We start from the raw sequence: 13,356 nt of genomic DNA on the forward strand, positions 1-13,356 counted from the left end.
CCATGATGCTCTGCACCCCATTAAACCGTATTATACCCACGCCTACAATTCCCATCATACCCTGTGCCCTAGAGAGCCCCGTTATCCCTCCGCAAGTGTGGGCCCGGACCCCAAAGGGTCTCAGATTCTCCTCCATGACCTCCAAGAACACCCCTGGACACCCAAGTGCCACTCTGAAGCCCAGACTTCATTCTAAATTTTTTTCCCCAGACCCAAAACTGCCCCAAATGTGCTCCAGAAATGTCTCCATGGACCATTAAGTGCCCACTTGAATTATCAAAATATGAGTATTGGTCTAATACCGATACTTAACTGTGACAGACAAAAGACTCTCTAACAGTTTAAAGTTAGAAAGTGCATTTATTCAGTGCTGGGACAGCAGCAGGTAATCCTCTAATACACACTGCAAAATTACAGGTGATCACAAAGTCTATGTATTAGCAAAGGAATCAAACAAATACATATTCCTAACAGCCCCTCCCATCCCCCGCATCCTATGATAATTAGCTTGAATAGCTATTAAGCATGCATGATTGATTCTTAATTAATCTGGGGTCGTTTTCGTGGGGAGGAGTCTTAAAAGGAGGAAATAAGGCGAGTCTTCCTCACCCTAAACTCTTGACCTTTTCTATCACTGACAATACAAATGATTTCTGGGGATAGTCCAGTTTTCCAAAGAATGGGTTTCTAGTTTCATTGTCTATGTTCCTGTGGTTCTGCTCCCTAGTTTTGTCTTTTCCTATTGTAAGCACAGCTGAGCAAACATGAAATGACAGACAATCAATTATTTAAGTTTCAGATAACTACTCCCTTCTAACTTTTTAATTGTTTTCAGCAAAGTCATTAAAATCCTAATTTTCTAAGATTAGTGTTTCATTTCTCACTTCTTCTTTGAAATGAGTAAATTCTTTTACTCAATATGGGGATTTCTCTTCATCTATCCAAGACACATGGAGGTGATCTCTTAAGACCAAGCCATTCGCCTTTGATAGCCATGCTGAGTCTGCCGCTTGTCGTAATATTGTCCAATTCCAAACAAGTACAGCAAGAGACAAAATCAAACTTGTTCTGACTAAAATAAGCAACACAGTGATTTGGTGAATTAAAGCATTAAGCAAACCAGTTGCTGTTGGTGACCATGCAAATAGCACATCCCACCAATGATGAGACACATGTTCTTCAAATCTTTTAAAGACCCTTTTATGGTTTCCACATCATGGTGTATTGTGATCAAAGTTCTTTTCCCGGCATCTTGAATTTCTTTTAAAATTTTTTTAATTCCTGATGTTTCAGTAACTGAGTGACTAGGGTAAATTCATTCCTATAGGTGCAGGCAATATTTCTTACAGGTGCCTGATACGAAAAGTCACATCCTTTGATTTTAGCAAAGTTGCAAACACATCAATTGAATTGAGTCTCATTCACGATTTGATTGTCTAGTGTTATGGTGGGACATGCTGTTCTAAGACAGACACAACCTTGTTTTACATACACAAGTGAAGTTGTATGATTGGTTAGATGCATTTCAAAGTGGCAAATGCTTTGGTTTGTGTCCAGACAAGTATTTTTGTCATCTTCTAAAGTTTCCTCACATATATATTCCAATTGTTTTCTCATAGAACAGGGCTTTAGGTAAATGGTCTGCCATTTTTCTTCAATTTTTCATGCCTACATTTTATGTTCAGAAGGATACAGTACAGTCCCTTCATGATTTAGTCCTAGAGCAACTATTGGGTGTATTAAGCTCACAGATGCACTAGGTATAGTTAAAACAAAAGCTGTCACTGTATTTGTCTCAGGGTCATAGGTAAAATTAACCAAAACCCACCAAGGTTGAAGCTCTCTTTCCATCTCAGAGGTATTATCCCAAACAATTTTGCGAATTTCAGCAGGAAATATCCTTTCTTCACCTTCCCTGATAACTGCGGCATCCACTGACTGCATCCACATTTGTGCTTGAGTACATCCAAGAGGCAGAGAAATGTTTGCACTAGCTGTGCCTGGGGCTTTAATTATTACCTCATGGTCTTGCTCTTCTGTTTTCCCATTTTGGTAATATTTTGGTTAGTTTCCAATGATTGTTACCAATGTTAATAAAGAAGGTTGCAAAGGCTGCTGTAATTTAACTAAATCACTTCCCATCACAGCTAATTTGTTCATTGACACCTCTGAGTCCATTGTGTTTAAAACTCCCAATCCTGTTCCTAACATCCCAGTGAGGTCTATCTTTTTCTTAAAACTAGAGGGCATAGAATTTTGAAGCCAAGTAGTCCATTCCACAAAAGGAGTTTTGAGAAATGGGGCACATTCTGGCCGAATGGTAGAAGCATTTACCTGCATTCCCATTTCTACTCGCTTTAGAGACCATTTTGGGTTAGTTAGCAGTCTCTGAATTCCTGTTTTCTTGATAGCATATGGTCCAATTTTAGCAATTGTGGGAATTATGGGTTGTTCCTTTTTCTTTGAAATAACCGGAGTTTGGATTGCTACAGCCCTCTCTGACACTGGTGGGGTTGATTTGGCTTTGATTTTTTGAAGCTCTGTGCAATATTGAGTAACATTAAAATCAAGATCAAACCCTTTTGCTGCCATCCTTCAATTTTAAGTCTAAATTCAGGACATGTGATCAAACATTTGTCACAGCAAATCCAGGACCAACTTGGATGAGTTCCATGGGTGGATGGTGAGTCGCATGGAACCCATTTTGTACAAATGCATATTCATATCCCCAAAGATTCCTTCCTTCCCACATACTTGCATTCGTGACCCTTAACATTCTGCTCAAAGCCCTACGAGAGTAGGGATCGTACGCTTTCCCTTGGCATTGATAAATTTTGGTTACATTGCACTGATGTGGTGTTGCTTTGACTCTTATTATAGTCGAGGCAATGACCACAAGGGTCACAACCATTTGCATTATGTCTGTGATAGCTATAAGTTCATTACTCGCTGTTGTTGGTGAATTTCAGCTTCAGGTCTTCGTTGTCTGGTGCAAATTTCCAAATTTCTTCAGGAGCGTTTTTCACTCAGGAGTGATGGATCCACGCCTTCTGTTCCTTGATCTTGACTGCCGTGAAGGTGGTGAGGAATACCTGGAATGGTCCTTCCCACTGTGACTCCAAAGTCTTCTCTGCAAAAGACTTAACATATACATAATCCCCAGGTTGTACATAATGTACTGGTCCATCTAATTCTCTGCTTTGGGCCCCAGCCACATATTTTTCAATTTTTCTAAGTTGTTTATTTAGGGCCACCATGTATTTGTGTAGGTTTTGTTCCTCTACTTGAGTGGGTGTTATTCCTTCTTGAACCGCATATGGTCTCCCATACAACATTTCAAAAGGGCTTAATTTCCCTTTTGTTCTTGCTTTTGTTCTAATCTGTACTAATGCCAGTGGAAGAGCCTGGGGCCAAGGGAAATTTACCTCTTGCCCCAGCCTAACAATTTGTTGTTTGATCATGTGATTCATTTTCTTTACTTCGCCACTGGATTGAGGGTGATATGGAGTATGCAATTCCCAATCTCTTCCCAAGTGGTGACTAATTTGCTGTACAATTTTGGAGATAAAATGTGGCCCTCTATCAGAAGATACAGTGGCTGGGACTCCAAAACATGGTACTATTTCTTGTAACAATGCCTTGGTCACCTCTCATGCCTTAGCTGTCTGGGTAGGGAAGGCTTCTGGCCATCCTGAAATGGTACCTGTTAACACTAATAAGTAACAATACCCCCCTTTCCTGGGCAATTCTGTAAAATCAATTTGCCATTGCTGCCCAGGTCCACAGCCCTTCCTTATTTGTCCAACTTCAGGCTTTGTAATGCTTTTAGGATTAGTTCAGAGGCAAAGACCACACTGATGAGTTACTTGTGTAACTGTGCCTTGTAATTTTCTAGCCAGAATTCTATCCTTTAAATATTTGCACAAGGTGTCCATTCCCCAATGTGTTTTCTCATGTTCTTTTAGCACTAGTGACCACAACAAGTAAGAAGGTACTACAGCTTTTCCTTCTTTGGTTATAGCCCAGCCTTCCTGGCTATAAGTTGCTTCTTCTTCCTTAATAAGTTTTTCATCCTTTTTGTTATATACTGGCTTACCTTCAATAGAGATCTTTCCATATGGAATTAATGCTGCCTCAACTATTTCATTGGGTACCTCACCTTTGGCTGCATCTTTTGCCTCTCTGACCTACAGCGTATTTCTTTCTTCCAATTCTGAGCTCACTTTTTGGTGTGCCCTGATGTGCATAATAGCTACCTTTTCAGGTAACTGAACTGCATCTAATAGTTTTAGCATTTCTTGGTCATGTTTAATATTTTTTCCTTTTGAGTTCAGCAGTCCTCTTTCTTTCCAAATAGCTCTGTGTTCATTAACCACTCCAAATGCATACCTTGAGTCTTTATAAATGTTGATTTCTTTTCCTTCTGCCAGCTCTAAGGCCCAGGTTAAGGTGATTATTTCAGCTTTTTGTGCAGAGGTATTTGTTGGCAATGGTCCAGACTCTATCACCTCTCTGTTTGTGGTAACTGCAGACCCAGCATGTCTTTTTCCACTGATGATACAGCTGCTCCCATCAGTGAACCAGCTCTCAGCCTCATCGAGAGGGGTGTCCTTCAGATCCAGGTGACTGCAGTAGGTGGCTTCAATGGTCTCCAGGCAGTCGTGGATCACTGGTTCTCCCATACTCCCACTGAGGAAAGAAGCTGGGTTCACAATGTTAGTTACCACAATTTCAACATCTTCTTGTTCTACCAGTATGGCCTGGTACTTTAGAAATCTTTGTGGGGAAAGCTAATGTCCCCCTTTTGCCTCCAGGACTGCAGACACTGTGTGGGATACTAGCACAGTCATCTTCTGGTCTAGGGTGAATTTGAGTACCTCTTGGATGTTCACTGCTACTGCTGCAACAGCTCTGAGGCACCCTGGCCACCCCTTGGCTGCTGTGTCCAGCTGTTTGGAGAGGTAGGCGACTGTCCTCTGGTACAGCCCCAGGTCTTGTGCTAGTACTCCCAGAGCAATCCCTTGTTTATCATGAGAAAACAGAAAGAATGGTTTACTCACATCTGGAAGTCCCAGGGCTGGAGCTGACATAAGAGCCTTCTTCAGTTGGTTGAAGGCTCGTGTTGCTTCTGTTGTCCACTGAGGATACCTGTTCCCTTCTGTGATTAAGGCATACAGGGTTTAACAAACTATCCATAGTTATAAATCCACAGTCTGCACTACCCTGTCATGCCTAGAAAGGTTCTCAGTTCTTTCACTGTCTGGGGTTTTGGGGTTGGGCTTATTGCTTCCTTACGTTTTTTCCCTGAGGTCCTTTGTCCAGCACTTTCTTCATAGCCCAGGTAAATAACTGTTTTACCATCTGGGTTTTCTTTTCGGATACCTGGTACCCTTGCAGGCCCAAAAAGTTTAGGAGGCTCACCGTCCAATCCACACATGCCTCCTGGGTCCGGGTGGCTATTAAGAGGTCATCCACATACTGACGCAGGTGTCCTTCTCCTGGTGGGGCTTCTCAAGACTCCAAATCCTTTGCCAGCTGTTCTCTGAATATAGTAGAGGAGTTCTTGAACCCCTCGGGCAATACACACCATGTGAGCTGAGTTTTATGTCCAGTTTTGGGATTCTCCCATTCAAATACAAAAATTTTCTGGCTGCCTTCTTGGGGAGGGAGGCAAAAGAAAGCATCCTTCAAATCTAGAACAGTAAACCAGGTTAGTTCAAGTGTTAAAAGAGTTAACAAGGTGTAGGGATTAGCAACCACTGGGTATAAGTCTTCAGTTATTTTATTAACAGCTCTTAAATCTTGTACTAATCCATATGATCTATCAGGCTTTTTCAGGGGCAAAATAGGAGTATTAAAATCAGATTAACACTCTTTCAATAGTCCTATTTGCAAAAGGTTTTGTATAATTTGGCTAATTCCTTCTCTGTCTTCCCTTTTCAAGGGGTATTGTTTGACCCTTACCGATTGTTCTCCTTCCTTAAGCCAAATTTGTACTGGTGGAGCATTCTTTGCTCTCCCTAGTATATTAGAGGCCAACCCTCCAGGGAATACCTGATCTGTTATTTTCTTAATAATTTCTTCTTCATTTTCAACTTTGATTTTTTTGTTATTAGCATTAAGCTTAACAATTTCACATATTGTTCATTTTTACCTTCAAACAAATTTTCCCATTTTTAAATATTATTTTTGCTTCCAGCTGCTCTAGCAGATCTCTGCCCAAAACTGCAGATGGACCTTTAGGCATATACAAAAACTGATGAATTCCCCACTGTTTTCCCAACTTATACTTTAATGGTTTCCAAATTATGCTTTTTCAGATTGGCCAGTTGCTCCCTTTACTACAACATAATCATTTGTTATAGGTATCAGGGCCTCATTTAACACCGAATATGTTGCCCCTGTGTCTACTAAAAATTCCACTTCTTTTTCATTGTTCCCTAGTTTGATTATAACCAGAGGGTCCTCTAGGGTAGGGCCCTCCGGTCCCCTTCAGTTCTCCTTTACATGAGCCACCACCCCCTCCCCTTTTTGGTCACCTTTTCTTTGTTCGTCACCCCTTCTTAATTCTGGACACTGGTTTTTCTAGTGTCCAAATTTCTTGCAAAATGCACATTGCTTTTTTTTCCGGTCGGGGTGGTCCTTGTTTTGGGGGACCATGCTCACGTTTCCCTTTTACATTTTCCTGTATTATTGCTACTAGTTTCTTTGTCCCTGGTTTACACCCCTCTTCATGATGGCTGAAAACTCTCCAGGCCTCATCTAGCAAAGTCTCCAAATTCCAACTTGCTGGGCCCCGCATCTTCTGGAGCTTTCACTTGATGTCACTTGTAGATTGCCGTAAAAACAAGTTTACCAATTGTTGTATTCTTTTACTAGATTGAGGATCCAGAGTGGTGTGTTGACACATTGCTCCTCGCAACTGCTTTAGAAATTCAGAAGGACTTTGAGAGGAATTCTGTTTAATAACATAAACAAAAAATAGCATAACATAAAATAGGGTGGATACTGTTGGGTTGGCTCCTGTGGCTCAGGAAATGGGAGGAGAGACTCCCTTATTAATTACTGTTCTCTCAAGTGAGGATGAAGCAGGGGATGAAGCAAGGGTAAAACCTGAAGTTGATGGCAATTTCAAATCTACTTCCCCTACCACCCTCCCTCTTCCTTGTCTTTTAGGGGGTGGTCTGAGCAATTCCTCTGTCTTGTCTTCCTGAGTCTCCATACAATATACCTTGTAAGGATGTGTACACCTTTGATTTATTGAGCATGTGCTGCAACACCTCCTGGATTTTTTCTTAATAGCTTTATTATTTTTCTCAGGAGCCAACACTAAAGGGTCAGAGGGTGGTCTAATTCCACGAGCCCTTTGCCACTCATGGTGATTCCTAACAGTGAAAAACATGACAGCATAAGTAACTTTATGTCACTTCTGCTCATGCCTAAGGAAAAGCATCAGCTGTACCAAAGTGTTATAGTCCAACGTCCCTGATGGGGGCCACTTCACCCCCTCCTCAAGTTTATAAAGTGGCCACCACTGTGTGCACAACTTAATAAGCTCTCTTTTAGGTTCTGTACCCTTATGATCCACCAGCTCTTTCCAATATGCCAAAACAGATCCCAAAGGACTACCTTTAGGAACCTGTTTGCTTTCACTTGCCCCCATACTGAAGATTCTTTTTCTCTCAATGCCTTTTATCTTTATCCCAGCTTTGGAGTTTCACCTAGCACTAACTTGGTACACTTATATTCTTATTTGACCCACAATTTACAACAAACTACACAATGAAACACAACTTAGGGGTTACAGTCACAGACCTTTCTTGGACAGGGAAGTTCCTTTGTCCTGGGATCCCCCTCCCTAAGCCTTCTATTCCTTGGCATATAATTTTATTAACAAAGAAAAGGGGAAGGGATAAAAGCAACCAACAAAATAAAGAGTTAACAGTGAAAACCAATGAACCAAATAACTTAAAATAACTCAAAAAGACACACATATCACAACCAAACACTCATAAACATTTAACTTATAAAACCTTAACAGTTAAAATAAATTAATCAGATCCCTTAAAATAACTGTAAGGGACACACATATTGCAACCAAACACTTTTAAAGAGTTCACTCACAAAGCAACAAATTTATTCTCTCCCCCTTTAGTTACTTATCCTAGGTATAAATCCTCTCTTGTTATACCTAGGGTTAAAATTCCCAATGCTGTGCCAAGAATCTATCAAACTTTGGCCAAAACACAATTTCTCTGTGGTGGGGGAAGAACGCAGCTCTGGGCTCACGTCACTGCCTCACCCCTCTGCACTTAGAAACTAACCACACTTAGTCAAAACACCACCTTTCCTATGAACAATTTGAAGCTTCACAAGCAACTGACTATATTTTCTCACAAATCCACAATTCTTCTGCTTACACACAGTCAAAATACACACACACATCCTAGCTTACACAATTCAAGCGTAACACCAGTGCTCCAAATTCTTCTGCCCTCCTGGGCATAAATGTCCCTTCTACTACTCAGGTGTAAACCTCAAAATTTTTCACAACCTACACATGCAAAGCTTTTGCCAACACACTCCCAAAAGCACACAAACCAAAACACGTATGGTGTGCCACTAGCCCACAATTCAAGCACACAAAGCTCACAAAACCAAGCTGCACACTCAAACACACACATAGATTTGGCACATGCAAACTGTGATGAAGCCCACAAAAGGAGACACCACACACTGATGCCTGCAAGATTGGTGACCCAAACTGAAAATTACTACCACACCGCCTTTAAACCACAAATCAAACTGGAGCCATCACTGCTCCAGTACCACAACAATACTGGCAATGCTGTTATTGCCACTGCCCGAGCTCTGCTGACCCACTGCCACGTGAGCTCTGCTCCCGGGGCCACGACCAGCCCACCGCTATCCCCCACTACGGGCAAGAGCTCCTGGAGCTGTTACCAGCCCTACCTGGAACACAAACCACAATCAAATTCCATGGAAACTTACAAACAAATCCACTTAGGCTTTTTCAATGTGTGCTCAACATTTCGCAGCACCTTACCAGTTTGCCTCTCTTACAGGTACCTATCTTTAAATTTTAGACATACCGTTTTGTCTTTATATCCAGCTGTTTCTGGTTTTCCTCCCTGGGGTGCCAGTGAGGAAACGGAGCCCTCTTCCTAGGAAGATCCCAGGTGGGTGCCCTAGAGGGGTCCCAAACCCTGCTGGTCCCTTGGCCAGAGAGAGCAGGGTCCCACCTGAGTTGCCAACTGATTTACCAAAATGTAAGTATTGGTCTTATATTGATACTCAACTGTGACAGACAGAAGACTCTCTAACAATTTAAAGTTAGAAAGTGTATGTTTATTCAGTGCTGGGCAGCAGGGTGAGGTAATCCTCTAATACACACTGCAAAATCACAGGTGATCACAAAATCTATTTATTGACAAAGGATTCAAACAAATACATATTCATAATAACGCCCCCTCCCATCCCCTGCTTCCTATTATAATTAGCTTGAATAGTTATTAAGCATGCGTGATTGACTTCTTAAATTAAGTCTGTGGTAATTTTCATGGGAAGGGGTCTTAAAAGGAGAGTCTTCCACGCCCTAAACCCTTGACCTTTTCTGTCAATGACAATACAAAGGATTTCTGGAGATAGTCCAGTTTTTCAAAGAATGGGTTTCTGGTAGCATTGTCTATGTTTCTTTGTGTCCACTTACTAGTTTCATCTTTGCCCATTGTAAGCACAGCTGAGCAAACATGAAATGACAGACAATCAATTATTTAAGATAACTACCTCCTTCTAACTTTTAACTTTCAATTTTCATCAAGGTAACTACAATCCTAATTTTCTGAGATTAATGTTCCATCCGAGGGAGGCCTAATCTCACAACTTCTCTGCCATTTAGAAAGAGAAAAACATATCAGCATATGTTACCTCCTCCGATTTTTCCACTATTTTTAAAGATAACATCAACTGCAATACGGTTTCATAATCCAAACTCCCGGAGGGAAGCCATCAGATGCCTTCTCCCAGTTTATAAAATGGCCACCATTGTGTACACAACTTCACATGATTTCAATACATCATTACCCCACAAGTTCTCTCCAACATGCTAGAATAAAGCCTAGGGGACTAACTTTAGAAAACTCCTTGCTCTGGATGGTGCCCATTGTTCTTTCCAGTTGTTTTTTTTTTTTTTTTTGGTTTGGTTTGGTTTGGTTTGGTTTGGTTTGGTTTGGTTTGGTTTGGTTTGGTTTGGTTTGGTTTCGGTTTTTTTGTTATTGTTTGCTTGTTTGTTTTTTTCCTCACGTTCCTTTATATTATACCAGCTCTTTTCCTTGACCTAGTAGTCTCAGAATATGAAAATACTAACCACACACAGTCCTGATTATTTCTGCTCTCTCCTCTAAATTATTCAAAATGCCCCTTCTCCAATAGCTCAAACAGCTGGCTGCTTACTTCTCCTATTTGACCAGGCAGAAATTCCACAAATACCTACTTGTATCTTGAAAACCGAAAGATAAACTACAAGGGGAGTCTTATAATTCATTTTACCCAGCTGGCACCAATCCCAGTCTTTTTCAAAAATATCCAAATTCTCCAGCTTTAAACCTTTTCCACAGACTAGACTCACTACCTCAAAATGATTGTGTGCTACTTCCCAGTTATAGAATCTCAGGAGTTCCAGAGCACACCCGGGGCACCTAGGTCTCCTTCCATAAGGTATACAATACCATGTCTTATTGCACCTTCTACAGTGGAGAAGGACCTAACTTGGATGCCACCCTGGTTCCCAATGAAAAATCGTCAGCCCACACAAAAAGCAAGGAGTTGCCCTTATTAGTCCCCACCATTGTGGGTTTCTGAGATTATTCTCAACTGGGTGTTGTTCCCAGTCAAAAACAAAATAATTACTAATTCAACTCTAATACAATCTCCTAAAAACACCCCTTCCCCTGTTCCACAATAGCCCTGTCTCCTCCTTCAGCTAAAAATTCACCTGGTTAGAGCCCAAACTATCTAGAAAGCCCTTCCCTGGATAGTTGGGCAATTGCGGCTCACGCCTGAGCTTCGTTGGCCACTTTTAACAATTTATTAAGAACAAACAAATGGCCCATTTCACACAAAAGTTCCCAATTTGCTACAATTATAATTTTTAGCACAAAATGGTAGTGTTGCATCACAAATGAACTAAGCGACTTTTAACTTGTTGCAACTACATCTTTTGACACAAGATGGTAGTGTTGCTTCAAAAAATACATGATGGCAGTCAGAATTGTAGAAAAATCTCATCTAGCACTCTTCACAGACACACACACATCCCATCACAACCACAACAACAGCTCCGCAAAATAACAGCAATTAACAAGGATTTGCCCAAACTCACCTCTAGAGTTGCTGGCGGTGCCCTTCATGGCACAACAAATCCTTCCACTGGCAGTTTAAACACCACGATTCGCTGAAGCCAACCTCCAGAACTTACTAGCAGTGCCCTCCATGGCACAGCAGAATCCCTTCACCAGTAACTTAAACAGTTCTTTCTGCTTGCAAGCAATACATTTCAGCCAACATCATGCATAGAACATCTTCTATGTCTTACCAATTAGCCCTCTCACCCTAGGGTAATTTTAAAATCATAAACATACCATTTGGTCCTTGGCTAGTAGACTTGTCTGTCTCCCACACTGAAGCAGGCAGGACTGGAGGTCTCTTGTCCAAGAGGGACTCGGGTTGGTGCACCTGGAGCTATTACAATCCCATCTGTTCCTGCAGGAAGAGAACATCCTGCCACAGCTGCCAAAATGATTAATGAAAGGCAAGGACAAAACACCTTTCAACCAGTTTAGTCAAAAGAATGTATTTATTTCAGTGCTGGGCTCCCAAAGGCTTTTAGCCCTTAATTTATTCACAAAAGTCATGCATATTCTAAAACACCTATACATATTCACTGCCTGTCACCGTCCATTCCCTGCTCGGTGTTAACATTAGTTGCATACTCATTGTGGTTGCATAGTGTTCCCTTGGTATTGGGTCAGTGGTCTTTTAAATGAGTTGGAGTGTTTCAGGGGAGGAAGTAAGGACTGTCTACCTGGCTCTAAACTTTTTACCTCTGTCCTGTTACTATGACTACCAGGCCTGTAAACCCCTTCATTCTGGTGTTCATTAGTTTCAGTGTCAAAATTTATGATGGATAGGTCTCTCCTGGCTGGCTCTGAGTATTTGCTAGTGTATATCAGTTTTCACTTAAATGCTTTCATGTGTGTATTTTGGCTGATTCTGAATGTTAAAGAATCTATCAACTTCTAATCCCTCTACTAAGATATATGCCTTTATGGGTTACATTCCTAACATTTAGCTTCTAAACCTTCTAAGATATCACATAACTTCTTTCCTCAAACACACAATTCTTTCAGCTGTAACAGAATATCATTGTTCAGAGGAATCCCACTTTGGGCCATGGTCGCCTGGTCAAGATGGATGTTTTTTTCCACAGGAAAGACAAGTGAGAAGTCCAAGTGTTTTGGAAGAAGATGAGAGGTGGTGACCCTAAGGCTAAGCCAGCCTGACCTGTCTCTCCTGACACCTTTCACCTGGGGGAAATCCTTGGACACAGAGATTTTTGGGGGTGGAATCTCAGTTTTGGTTGTGAGTGCCTGGAATGGAAGAAGAGTTCTTTTAATTAGAAAAGCACAGAGTCCCAGTATTTCCAAAGGCAGACGAGAGCCAGCTGTCAGGAAGCAAGGCAGCCAGACTTGTCAGTCATGGCAGCTTTTGTCTGGGAGCTATCTTTGGATATAAGGAATGCTGGAGGTGGATTCCCAATTTCAGCCATGGACACCAGGAGGACAAGGATGGTTCTTTTGCATGAGAAAGAAAGCACAGAGCCCCTCTTCATACTCTTCAGCAACAGTTTTGCAGTGTCACTATGGACCCTTAGTTCCACAAGGTTCTGTAGTATAACATGGTCACCTTAGTTCTGTGAGGCCGTGCAGTGTCACAGTGCACCCATGATTGCAGGAGGTTCCATAGTGTCACCATGGCCTCCTTGGATCTGCAGTAAACAATGGACCGTTGGTTCCATGAGGCCCCACAGTGTCACAAGGGCCCCTTGGTTCCCTGAGGCCTTTCTCTATCACAATGTACTTTTGGTTCCATGAGGTTTCTCAGTGCCACAGTGGTCTCCTTGGATCTGCAGTGTAACAAGGGACCATAGGTACCATGTGGCCGCACTCTGTCAAAATGGATTTTGGTTCCATGAGCTCCCACAATGTCAAAAGGCCCCTTTGTTCCTTGAGGTTCCATAGTGTAAAAGCTGAGTCCTTGGTTCTGTGAGGTTCATTA

The sequence above is a fragment of the Erithacus rubecula genome (genome assembly GCF_903797595.1).
Source record: "Erithacus rubecula genome assembly, contig: scaffold_522_arrow_ctg1, whole genome shotgun sequence".
NCBI classification, from domain to species: domain Eukaryota; kingdom Metazoa; phylum Chordata; class Aves; order Passeriformes; family Muscicapidae; genus Erithacus; species Erithacus rubecula.